Genomic DNA, 13,431 nt, shown 5'->3' on the forward strand with positions numbered 1-13,431 from the left:
CTTTGCCCTTCATGACTTCCTCCACTCCTGCAGTGCGTAGGTGTGTCGCCCAAATGCTCTTATAAGGGGTTAGTTTGACCTCCGGTTTGCTAGTAAAACTGAATTACTGGTCTCACGAAATGGTGCATGTCTAAAAAGTGTGTCACCAACATGAGAAGTTTGGAAAGCTCTGATCTAGAGCATTGTCTGGGTGTCTGGGACAAGCAAAAGCATTGTGATAGGACCTGCATTGGGCTGCACTAGGGGCAATGCCACCACCATTTTCATTTTCTTAAGCTTCTTTTAAAAGGGGATGCTACAATTTCATTGAGAGGCAAAGGGGTCTATTAATCACGGCAACTCCATGTTCAGAGGAACCTGCAACTCAAGCATGTGAGAGCCATTTGACATCTTGTGGTGGGCTTTTTTCATATCATCATTTTTTAAAAAAATTGTATACCATCTTTCTATCTTACAATACTCAAGGCGGTTTACAAGCTGAAGATCTAGCAATCTAATGCAATACAAAAATGTGAAAATAAAACAAAACTTTAAAATAAGCAACCTACATCAAAAAGTAACATCCAACAATTATTAGAGTAGTATAAAATAATATGGTCCCATCACCTCCTGGCAAATAGAAGGGAAGAAATGGAGGCAGTGAGAGATTTTACTTTCTTGGGCTCCATGATCACTGCAGATGGTGACAGCAGTCACGAAATTAAAAGACGCCTGCTCCTTGGGAGAAAGGCGATGGCAAACCTAGACAGCATCTTAAAAAGCAGAGACATCACCTTGCCGAGAAAGGTCCGTATAGTTAAAGCTCTGGTTTTCCCAGTAGTGATGCATGGAAGTGAGAGCTGGACCATAAAGAAGGAAGATCGCTGAAGAATGGATGCTTTTGAATTCTGGTGCTGGAGGAGACTCTTGAGAGTCCCACGGACTGCAAGAAGATCAGACCTCTCCATTCTGAAGGAAATCAGCCCTGAGTGCTCACTGGAAGGACAGATCCTGAAGCTGAGGCTCATGGCCACCTCATGAGAAGAGAAGACTCCCTGGAAAAGACCCTGATGTTGGGAAAGATGGAGGGCACAAGGAGAAGGGGGTGACAGAGGACGAGACGGTTGGACGGTGTTCTCGAAGCTACCAGCATGAGGGAGGAAGTGGAAGACAGGAGGGCCTGGCGGGCTCTGGTCCAGGGGCTCACGAAGAGGTGGACATGACTAAACGACTCAACAACAACAACATAAAATAATAATATCAACATATAAAAGTTAAACAGAAATCCACTCAACAGTTACAATAAATAATTTCTAAACTATAATCAATAAAACAACGTCATGCCACAGTACATAAAATACAATAAAAATTGAGAAGCAGAGACTAGAGGGTGGAGCAAGGCAGGTTGAAGGAGGCCTTGCCTGATGGAGTCTCTCCCCTCACCATGAGAACATGGTGCTGAATTATATGGAAACGCTTGACGCCACTCCAGTCTAATTCACTGTTAGCGTTGATTTCATTGGATGCAACTTTTCATCTCTTCCTGATGTGGCACATGATGTGTGCTGAAAGTTCCCCCATTGCTCACAGAATTGGAAGAGTCTTCCCTTCCTCCGGGCCTGGTCACCTGAGACCAGGTGTGGCTAACCTGGAGCCTCCAGATGTTAGGGGAGTCCAGCTCCCCTCAGTCCTGGTAGCCAGGGATGGTGGGAACTGGTCCAGCAACATCTGGAGGGCCACAGGTTAGGCACCCGTGCGATAGAGAGAGAGGGAGAAAAAGAGAAAGACGGATGCACACACTGAAATAATTTTAATGTTGCAAGTCGGGATTTAAAAGTGGGTTTGGGGTCTCGTAAGTCCTCAGATGACCTAGAATTATTTTTCCACCCACAATTCCACAAATCTCTCTCCCCCTGCCCCTGTTCCTGACAAATCTAGGCCACAAATCCCCCAGCACTCCACATAGACTAGCAAATTATGTCAACAAGAATCCTAAGAGCTGAACGTGGAGATTTGGAGGCTGCATCTCAGTATTAAGTACAAATCCAGCATGCACATGAACATTTGCACGATGGGGCTGTGCTGAATTTTAATCATCATGGTGTCACTTTGGGTGCCTCAGGGCAGAGAGGCGGCTTTAAAAAATACCAGGCCTAAATAAACAACAGCAACAGGATTTCCTCTCTGGATCAGAGCATCAAATACAGCAGGGGCCTCTAGGAACATCACCCAATAGTTTATTACTTAAAAAAAGGAAAACAACCTAACCCACCTTCAAATTTGCTCAGGGTGATATTCATGGCCTCCCCTTTTATCCTCACAACAACCCTGTGAGGTAGGTTATGCCAAGTGTGCATGATGAGCCCCAGCTGTCTTTTGGACTGTGGTCTCCTCCCTCTCCAGCTCACCCCACTGGAGCTCACTGGGGTTTGCTATGCGAAGGCGCTGCTTCTGTTAACAGTCCTGTAAGATTTAGTTGTGTGCATGAGGAGGTGAGAGAATGCGCAGAGATGGAGAATCTGCATTGCTAGAGATGGCAGAAACTCAGTAGGATAAAAACAAAGATGGAAAGGATTTGCTGAAATACCTAATTGAACTAGAATACAAAAAAGGGAGGTGTGAGGAGGTCAAGGAAACAAGCAAATGAAATTAAGTTATGGGAAGGTTTGACTTGTTTTTTTCTTTTTCTTTTTTCCTTTTTTCTTAATTGTTTATATTTTTCTGGGGGGGGGGTTCTGCTTGTCTGTATTCATGTGATGCATTGTTTTGTTTTTTCTTGCTTAATTTAGTGTTTTCTTTTTGTAATCTTTAAAATTGGAATAAATATTATTTTTTAAAAAAAGAAACTCAGTGGCAAAGCTGCACATTCCCCCAGACTCCACCTTCCCTAGGAAATAAGCATGCCTCAGGTCAACGGCTATGCTCTTCCTGCACTGTGGCATGTAGTACATGCCTCTGCATACCAGCCACTGGGAATCACGGCTGTTGTGCTCAGGTCTTGCTTGTGGGCTTGCTCCCTGGCATCTATCTGGCTGACTACTGTGGAGACAGGATGCTGGATTACAATGGGGGGGGGCACCCTTTGGCCTGATCCAGCAGCCAGGCTCTAGCTCAGGTGGGTAGGACTCAAACCAATGGATTCGAGTTACAAGAAAGGAGGTCCTGACTAAACTTTCTGACAGTGGAATGGACTCCCACGAGAGAACGGGCTCTCCTTCCTTGGAGGTTTTTAAGCAGAGGTTGGCTGGCCGTCTGTCATGGATGCTTCAGTTGAGATTCCTGCATTGCAGGGGGCTGGACTAGATGGCCACCAGAGGTCCCTTCCAACTCCATGATTCTGTGTTTCTGAGGGTCACCTGGTCCAACCAACTCCCTGCAGTGCAGAAATGACAGCCTAAGAATACCTGACAGGTGGCCCTCCAACCGCCATTTGAAACCTCCAGTGATGTTGACTCCACCAATGTCACAGTCCGGTTCATGGGCGAAGTCCCGGCAGGGGACATTGGGACCGGGGGCAAGATGGCAGGGTGGGAGCAGAAATGGGAGTCCAGAAGCCAGGAAGCCAAGAGTCCGAGGGTCAGAGAGCCGGGAGTCCAGAAGCCATGGGTCCAAGGGTCAGGACGCAAGGCAGGAAACGTGTTGCTGTGGCAAAGAACTGAAGGGAAATGCTGACCTTATATCCCTTCCTGGCTCTTGCCACCAGGTGCTGTGAGTTACCAAGTGGCCTCACCTGTGCGGCCGCACCTTGCCTCTCCAGAACAAACTTAGGAAGGCCCCAGTCCTGCGAAGCCCTACTGGTCCCAGGGCCTGGCTCCTGTATGCACCTCTGACAACCAACTTCCGAAGCAGTCCTGTGTTCCTATAAACTTTTTTTTTTTAAACTGGCTCTCCCCCCCCCCATGCTCTTAAACCAGTGTTGTTTTTTTCTGCCCATGCCATTAGAAAGATTCATCTGCTGCTTCCAACAGCCCCTTCCAGGCACAGGAGCTGTCTGCAACCAATTTGTTTATTGGCAAGTTGGTAGCCCCCGGGCCTCCCTGCCATTATCCCCTGCTTGCTTCCTCCTTTCTTCATGCCACCCAGCGGGCCTGGGAAATGGGCAGCAGGCCCAGTGTGGGCAGTTTGTTACTCTTGAAGGGTTGCTGAATGCCCCTGGCACAGAAAGAGAGAGAGAAGGGGGGGGTGAAGAAGAAAGGTGGGGGAGCCAGAGGAAAAGGCGTGAATAAGCAAGGGAGGGAATATGCATGCCACCCCAGCCCTTGGAAAGGGGAAAAAGTGGGGCAGGCAGGCAGGCAGAGAAACGAGAGGCCCCACACCACAGCAGGGGAGGGCGTAAATAAATAGCTTGGAGTGATGGGGGGAGTGGAAGGACCATCTGAACCGGCTGGAGCCAGGATCTCTCCCCTTTTCTATCAGCCATTCATTGTTTCAGGAAGGGGCAGCCATCTGGGAAGGTTTTTTTTGCTTCAAACGAACAGCCGGAATTTCCTCTTCCTAAGGGAAGACGACAAGAATCCCAAAACAGGACAGGCGTTTGTGTGTGTGTGTGTGTGTGTGTGTGTGTGTGTGAGAGAGAGAGAGAGAGAGAGAGAGAGAGAGAGAGAGAGAGAGAGAGAGAGAGAGAAACAACAGGAGTTCAGAGGGTAGGACAGGGGTCAGCAAACTTTTTCAGCAGGGGGCCGGTCCACTGTCCCTCAGACCTTGTGGGGGACTGGACTATATTTTGAAGGGGGGTGGAATGAACAAATTCCTATGCCCCACAAATAACCCAGAGATGCATTTTAAACAAAAGCACACATTCTACTCATGTAAAAACACGCTGATTCCCGACCATCCGTGGGCCGGATTGAGAAGGTGATTGGGCCACATCCGGCCCCCGGGCCTTAGGTTGCCTACCAATGGGGTAGAATGATGGTCCATCTTTTCGCCGCCTTCTCCTGCCCTGTGGTGCCCCCCCCCCCAGTGACCAGATGAACAGAAAGTGGTTAGGGGTTTGTGGCCATATTCCTCCCTGCCATGAAAAGCTCTGTCTCTGATTTTTTTATTATTAAAACAACAACACACAAACACACACACACACACTCAAGAGCGGGTGATGCTGGCTTTGGTAGGCCCACAGGACAGAAGAACGAAATTCACCCCCAAGGGAAGACCAGTGGGAGTGGACTGGCCCTGCGCACACTTTGAACTCAGACTGAGTGGAGAGCAAGAAGGGAACCATGTGGTGGTGGCAGCGGCCAGTGCCATCATGGTGATGGCTTATTCGATATTGCCCACCCTGGCTGGCAGCATCTCTCCAGGGTTCCAGGCAGGGTTCTCTCCCAGCCCAGCCTGGTGGTGCGTTCAGCATCCGAGGCAGATGCCCTTTGTCTGAGCCGTGGTCCTTCCCCAAGGGGAGGGGGAGGAAGGGCTGTAATTCAGTGGCAGAGAACCTGCCTTGCATGCAGAAGACCCCAGGTTCAGTCCCCAGGGTAGGACTGGGGAAGCCCCCTCCCCAGAAACTGGAGAGCCTGTGCTGAGCTAGATGGATCCCAGTGGACTGACTCTCAGTAGAAGGCAGCTTCCTGTGGGGAAGGAACAACAGACCAGTGGGCTGAGGGACAGGAGTAAACTGTGCTGACAGGGGCTGATCCGTGGAGCTGTAAGTCCAACGACATCTGGACTGGCAAAGGCTGCTCTAATCAATGGAGGCGGCAGACATTTTGCCTGTAAATCCCTTGTGCCCAGAAGGCTGATTTATGACAGACCTCTGGCCCATAGGTCCGGAATGTGTGCAGGGATTATGTGTTGTTATCAGTGTTGATGGGCCTGCCAGGGTCCCCAAAGCTGTCCAACATCAAGTGGTGATAGCAGGAGGAGAACTCACAGGAGAAACACAGGCACAGAGTTTAGGGTTCATTTAGCTGGACCATCAAGAAGGCTGATCACCAAAGAATGGATGCTTTTGAATTGTGGTGCTGGAGGAGACTCTTGAGAGTCCCATGGACTGCAAGAAGATCCAACCTCTCCATTCTGAAGGAAATCTGCCCTGAGTGCTCACTGGAAGGACAGATCCTGAAGCTGAGGCTCCAAGACTTTGGCCACCTCAGGAGAAGAGAAGACTCCCTAGAAAAGACCCTGATGTTGGGAAAGATGGAGGGCACAAGGAGAAGGGGATGACAGAGGACGAGATGGTGGGACAGTGTTCTCGAAGACACCAGCCTGAGTTTGACCAAACTGCGGGAGGCAGTGGAAGACAGGAGTGCCAGGCGTGCTCTGGTCCAGGGGGTCACGAAGAGGCGGACACGACTAAAGGACTCAACAACAGCACAGCAGCCCAGGTCCCAATTTGGCCTGTGAGACTGTTCCCCACAAACCACTGCCATTTGTGATGTCTCAGGCACAGCAGGAACAGAAGTGGCCACAAAGGAACAACCGAGAGCATAAAGTAAGTTTCCTGTGGTTCCTTTGCAACCCACTCCAGTCTCAACCCACTTCTCCTGCTCCTGCCCAGACTGTTGCTTCTCATTCATTCATTTGCTCACTGTATTTACCTGTGGTTTTTTCTGCCAAGGTGCTTAAGGCAAGCTGCAATTTGAAACAATGGTGACTTCAAACCAGTAAGTATCAAATGTGATGACAGTAATAATAGTACAACCAAACAACAACACCACAAACTGGCTTATAAGTATAAAACCAAATTTACTAGAATAATAGCTATAATAGAGATAGACTTGTGACCATTCAAACAACAAACATACTAAGGTGCCATGTGCAAGACAAAGCCTGGAGATACTGTAAACATGGAGTGGATAAATGTGCAACTCTATCTTAACAAGTTACATGTGCAGTAAACGTTATACAGACTGGATAAATGAACCGTTCAACAAGTAGCGTAAGTCCAACCACAGAACAGCAACCCCGTGCCGCCACAACAGCAAGGGTAGCACACTGGAGAATATGAAAAAGTTTTTCAAAGCTGTTTTTCGAAGATTGAACTGGATGAGATGTTCTTCAGTGGGTCTTGAGTTGGAAACACAAAGCTGTGTACATGGATCAGTCACGGGAAGGCCAATCAAAACCACCACCCTGGTGAGAATAGCGCAAGTGGGCAAAAAGAGACCTCCAGATATATTACAGGTTTCGCTACACGCTTCATCAATCCAAAAAGCCAGTCATACAAAACGGTTTGCTCAGGATAAAGAAAGTATTCACAGGCATGGTACCAATTTAATGGTCTCTCTCTGCTTCCTGGGCTGCTGTTTGTAGGCACATGTGTGCTGGAGTGATGCTGAAGACACATAGCTCACATCCTTGAGAAGAGTTGGGGAGATGGGGGGCTGCCTCTGGGAAGGACTAATGGAGAGATGGCTTTTGTTAATAATAGTAATAATAATAATAATAATAATAATAATATATTTATGCCCCGCCCATCTGGCTGGGTTTCTCCAGCCACTCTGGTCGGCTTCCAACAGAACACTAAAATACAATAACCTATTAAACATTAAAAGCTTCCCTATACAGGGCTGCCTTCAGATGTCTTCTAAAAGTTTGGTAGTTATTTTTCTCTTTGACATGTGGTGGGAGGGCGTTCCACAGGGTGGGTGTCACTACCGAGAAGGCCCTCTTCCTGGTTCCCTGTAACTTGGCTTCTCACAGGGAGGGAACCGCCAGAAGGCCCTCGGATCTGGACCTCAGTGTCCAGGCAGAACGATGGGGGTGGAGACACTCCTTCAGGTATACTGGGCTGAGGCCGATTAGGGCTTTCAAGGTCAGCACCAACACTTTGAATTGCACTCAGAAACGTACTGGGAGCCAGTGTGGGTCTTTCAAGACCGGTGTTATGTGGTCTCGGCGGCCGCTCCCAGTCACCAGTCTAGCTGCCGCATTTTGGATTAGTTGTAGTTTCCGGGTCACCTTCAAAGGGAGCCCCACATAGAGCGCATTGCAGTAGTCCAAGCGGGAGATAACCAGAGCATGCACCACTCTGCAAGACAGTCTGCGGGCAGGGAGGGTCTCATCCTGCGTACCAGACGGAGCTGGTAGACAGCTGCCCTGGACACAGAATTGACCTGCGCCTCCGTGGACAGCTGTGAGTCCAGAATGACTCCCAGGCTGCGCACCTGGTCCTTCAGGGGCACAGTTACCCCATTCAGGTCTAGCCGCCCACCTCCTGTCCCCCAAGAACAGTACTTCTGTCTTGTCAGGATTCAACCTCAATCTGTTAGCCGCCATCCATCCTCCAACCGCCTCCAGGCACTCACACAGGACCTTCACCGCCTTCACTGGTTCTGATTTGAAAGAGAGGCAGGGCGCTCTTCTCCTGCTCCCCATATGTATCTGGTTGACCAAGTAAGAACAGCGTGCTGGACTAGATTCCCCACTTCCCTTGGTTTGATTCAGCAGCCAGGCTCTTCTTAGGTGCTTACGTTCTCAACAGGGTGTTATAGAACTGAGTACAGAATGTGCCCCTTGAGGGCAACACTAACTAGGGGGTGGCACTCTGCAAAACAAAACAAAACAAAAAAGGAATAAAATTTGTTTGTGGTTTTGTGTGTGTTGGAATGATTAGCTGTGCCCAGGGCACGGGTTTAATTGCACAGCAGAGAATTAATTAATGAGCATGTTCCAGTCGGGAAGGGCTCTGAAGATGCAGGAGATTGATGGTGCATGTTGTGCCGCCGTGGAAATACTTGAGATTTGAGGCTTGCCAGCCAGCCAACAAATCCCATGCAATTGGCTGTAGATTTGGGTCACCCATTGAAAAGTGTGGGGCAATTGTCCCTCAGTAGACCAGGGGGCCATAGCTCTGTCAGGCTGGAAGGGAAGGATTAATTTGTGTGAATGCTTGGGGACAAAGAATGTGTGCTTTTGCGTAGGGGTTTGTGTACATGCCCGCACATGAATTGTGCTTTTCCTAAGGGTGCAATAATGCCACCCTGTATTTTCACCGTACACAGGAGTTATGACAGTGATGAAGTTTTAGGAGATGATCACATATAACATGGCTTTATTCCTTTGTTGTGTAAGAACGTGGCTCTCCAGAGAGGTGCCAGAGATTGTGTAACTAAATTTGTTCCCTACAAGGTGATATGCGTTCTGAAGCAAGGCCCTTTAGGCGTGATAATCCACTTTCCTTACCACTCCAGATCTTCTCCCACCTGCTGAACAAAAGCTTCTCTATCTTAAGTCATGGCGGCATTTATTTTTATTTTTATTTTTTAAAAAAACACCCTCAAATGTTAGTTAATAACCAGAACGAGCATTGAGGTCGGTGGATTGAGAGCTTCTGCCTTAATCTGACAAACACTGTCTGGAAATCCAGCTGCCGTATTTCCCAAATCCCTGGATAATTAATCACTGGATTTGAGCAGAATTAACAAGCAACAGCAATGAGATAGCAAACAACAAACTGGACTGAGGCGGCAGGGGGGTAGGCTGGGGGAGTGGAAGGTGTGGTTCCAATCCATTCTTCTCATTTGTCCTGTATAGAGTAACAAATCAATTAGTTCCTCCTGTACCAGCAACGTTACAACACCCAGAGAGAGAGAGAGAACAAGCAAAACCTGCTGGAAATAGTAATGACAGTCCTGAATGCTAAAAAATCTATGTTTTCTTCTCTCATGGTGGTGAGTGGAGGAACCAAAACCATTTACAGTAGTAACTTGGTTTTCAAACAGATGAGTTCTTGAATATTTTGGCTCCCAAATGCCGCAAAGCCAGAAATGAGTGTTCCAGTTTGAAAACTAGTTCTGATTGGCTGTCAGAAACTGCGCTTTGGTTTTCGAACGCTTTGGAAGTCTAACGGACTTCCAGAACAGATTCTGTTCGACTTCCAAGGTACGACTGTAAATTCCACCCTACAAAATAAAAAAAAATCCTTCCAGTAGCACCTTAGAGACCAGCGAAGTTCCTCAGATGCACTGAAACCGAAGTCACCAGACCCTTATATAGAGAGAGAGTGTATCTGAAGAAGTGTGCATGCACACGAAAGCTCATACCATGGACAAACTTAATTGGTCTCTAAGGTGCTACTGGAAGGAAATTTTTTATTGTGTTTTGACTACGGCAGACCAACATGGCTACCTACCTGTAACTTCCCCCCTGCAGTTCATCCAGCTGACCTTTGACTCCTGGACCATTCAGCTTGTCCCAGACTACTCCTCTGGTTTCTGTCGAAGGCTCCCAAATCAGAATCAGGTTTGGGCAGAGTGGTTTAGTTTTCCCTTCAGAATTCGTGAGCACTCTTTGGGTGTGTTGGTTTTTTTGGGGGGGGGGGGGAGCAGAGGCAGGAAGCACTGATGAAATTAGGAATGCATATGCTAATGAGTCAGGGCAGGGAGAGGTGATGCTTGGATGGACCACAGAGTTCTCCTATTTGAATGCAGCTAGTAAACACTTCACGGTACCTGTTGAGATGCTCGACATTTGTGGCACTAAAGTTATTTGAAGGGTAGCAGTTTCTTTCGCTCCCTCTCCCTGCTCCCCCCACAGTTCCTTCCACCCTGAGGCCCGTGGCTGGAGATCCCTAGCAGAGACCCAGCTGTTGCTGCAATAATACCTCCCGGCCCCCTCCTCTTTTCGAAATAAGTTCTCATTATCCACAGATGAGCCCCTCTCTCCAAATCCAAGGCCAAATTGCCCATTGTCCCTGAACTGTCAGGGATTCTAGAAAGCCCTGCAAAGCTGGGTGATGTCTCTGTCTGGGAATTATATTTTCCATTGCCCTCATTTTTTAAATGAGGAGAAAACACACACACACTAATCTCCATTACCAAGCCATCTATGCAAACAAGCTCCAAAGAGGGAGGGGGAGAGGTATTTGGTCTTTCATACAGATGCAGAAGTGCTTTTCTCTAGCTAGGAGGGCAAAGTCCAAGGCCTTGATGTCCCAGCAAGCCTCCCAAAGCTCTGTGCTGTGGTTGGAGCAAAGAATAAAATTACAACGCATGCCAAGGGCTGTCCTTTTTTAAAAGAAAAGCAGGCAGCAGAGCCAGCCCTTCAATTAGGAGGTTGAGTGAGGTGGCTGCCTCTGGCGGCAGATGTTGATGGAAAGCAGTGGTGTGTTGGCAAATAGAGTTGCTTGTGCCCCCAGAGCCAGCCTTTCGCCCTCTGAGGTGCAGTGAGGAGAGTGCTGTCCGGTCATAAATGTTGAAGCAAGAGGCAGTGGTCAGTCTAGTTAGCTGCTGAAACCTTTGCCTCCAGCAGGAAAAAAAATGTCTTGGGCCAGCCTAAATCGCAGTCCATAACAAAACCCTGTTGAAAAAACGTTTGTGCTGTTTTTATGAATTGTCTTCAGGTTGTGAGTTTGTGGGGAGTGGGGAGCTATTTGGTTCTGTTATCTTAGAAACTCTCCCAGTTCTTTCCAGTGTTTGTCAAAGGAAAGCAGATGTTCTTGTTTTACCTGTAACAGAGAACCAAGAGCACATGCATGCAGGGTGTGGGTGTTGATTATGGGGCCTGGTGGTTGCACATTCCAGTCTCCCATAAACCACCGTTCCAGAACGGGAGTCTCTCTTCCGCACCACACTGAAAAGTACATGCTTGCATCAGGACGCCTCATAAATGGCAGGACTTTTCAGAATGGCTGCAGCTTCACAGATCAGCAGCAAATCAATCTGAAACAAAAACAAAAAAACAGGCAGCCGGTATTCTGCCTGACCAAATAGTTCCACTGGGAGGATCAGCATCAGTTTAATGATATTTGTTGTGTGCTCTACACTCGACTGAGCAGCAACGGAGAGAGGGGGAGAGATGTTCCAGGGCAGAACAACCTGAGTTTGGTTTCCTTCGGGTGAGAAACAGCCAGAGGGAAAGACTGTGCGCTGGAGATTCTCTTGGGTTGCCCGCCAACTTTAAACTGACCTCAGCAAACACTTAGGGCTCATCTAGATTTTTGTTTGCCCTGCTGCTTTCCACAGGGAAAACCCACCCCTTACAGCTGAATTGAAGCAAACATTGATTGGGTTTTCTCCTGATTGATGCTTGCTCCGATTTAGCACTAAATAGGACGCAGGTGGCGCTGTGGGTTAAACCACTGAGCCTAGGACTTGCTGATCAAAAGGTCGGGGGTTTGAATCCCCATAACAGGGTGAGCTCCCTTTGCTCAGTCCCTGCTCCTGCCAACCTAGCAGTTCAAAAGCAAGTGCAAGTAGATAAATAGGTACCGCTCCAGCGGGAAGGTAAACGGCGTTTCCGTGCGCTGCTCTGGTTTGCCAGAAGTGGCTTAGTCATGCTGGCCACATGACCCTGAAGCTGTATGCCGGCTCCCTTGGCCAATAAAGCGAGATGAGCGCCGCAACCCCAGAGTCGTTCACGACTGGACCTAATGGTCAGGGGTTCCTTTACCTTTACCTTAGTGGGTTTTCCAGGAGAAATTGTTGGGGCCTGTGACAAATGGAAAACGTCTTGGCCCTGTGCTTTCGAGGCACGGAATAAGGGGAAGTGTGGACGGTCCCTTAGAAAGGCTAAAGAGGAGGAGGAATTTTATCAGAGAAAGTAAAATTCACCAATTCCAGGCAGGGTCAGTTTGGAGAAGGGATGGATGACTCTCCACCCTTCCCCACCCCGGAGAGGAGGCAAAAGGTTTCTGAGGATCCAGTACATAGTGTCATCCCTATCAGGAACATCCTACAACAACACCTGTCAAACTAGTGTACAGATTCTTGTAGAGGTACACTTCAGAGCCTCCTTGCAAGCCCCAGTTCCCAGGATTCTTTGGGTGGGGAGCCGCATACTTCACATGAGCTCTGCAATGTGCATGGTGTGTCCTCAGCATTCTGCAATACACTGGTACCTTGGGACTCAAGCAGCTTGGAACCCAAACACTGCAAATCCAGAAGTCAGTGTTCCAGTTTGCAAACCTTTTTCGGAAGCCAAACGTGCTCCGTTTTGAGTGTTACGCTTCCGATTTGAGTGCCACACTTCAGTTTTGAGTGTTACACTGAAGTCTGTCTGGTTTCGCTATTTATTTTGTGTTTTTGGTTTTGCCGCTCATTTTGTTTGTTTTTGTGACTATGTGAAACCCAGTTCAGCTACTGATTGATTGATTGATTGTGTAACTGCAGTACATTGTTTATTGCTTTCATTTTATGGATCAAGGGCCTCGTTCGATAGTAAAATTCATGTTAAATTGCTGTGTTAGGGGTTGTTTTTAAAAGTCTGGAATGGATTAATCCATTTTGCATTACTTTCTATGGGAAAGTGACCCTGGTTTTGGAACGCTTTAGTTTTGGAACGGACTTCCGGAACGGATTAAGTTTGAGAACCAAGGGACCACTGTGCTTGATTTATTTACAAATGCAGAAGCATAATGTTGAATGGGAGGCAAACGTCAGGCATTCCCATACAGGGCAGAGACCCCTGAACCTCACCCACTCCAAGATGCTTCCAACTCTCCCCCCCCACCCCACTCCAGGGTCATGCATCTTGCCTGTTCCAATTTCCTGTTTCTTCACCCACCCATGCAGCTGC

The 13,431-nt window shown here is 48.1% G+C and overlaps 2 protein-coding genes across 2 annotated transcripts in view; both read left to right on the top strand.

The window, feature by feature from the left end:
• The window catches only part of MRPL24 (mitochondrial ribosomal protein L24), a 291,126-nt gene that overhangs the window by 77,898 nt on the left and 199,797 nt on the right, over positions 1 to 13,431 (top strand). The gene's annotated exons all lie outside the window — the stretch shown is intronic.
• The window catches only part of PEA15 (proliferation and apoptosis adaptor protein 15), a 54,252-nt gene that overhangs the window by 33,538 nt on the left and 7,283 nt on the right, over positions 1 to 13,431 (top strand). The gene's annotated exons all lie outside the window — the stretch shown is intronic.

Source organism: Podarcis erhardii (assembly GCF_964252035.2).
Source record: "Podarcis erhardii genome assembly, chromosome: 15".
NCBI classification, from domain to species: Eukaryota; Metazoa; Chordata; class Lepidosauria; order Squamata; family Lacertidae; genus Podarcis; species Podarcis erhardii.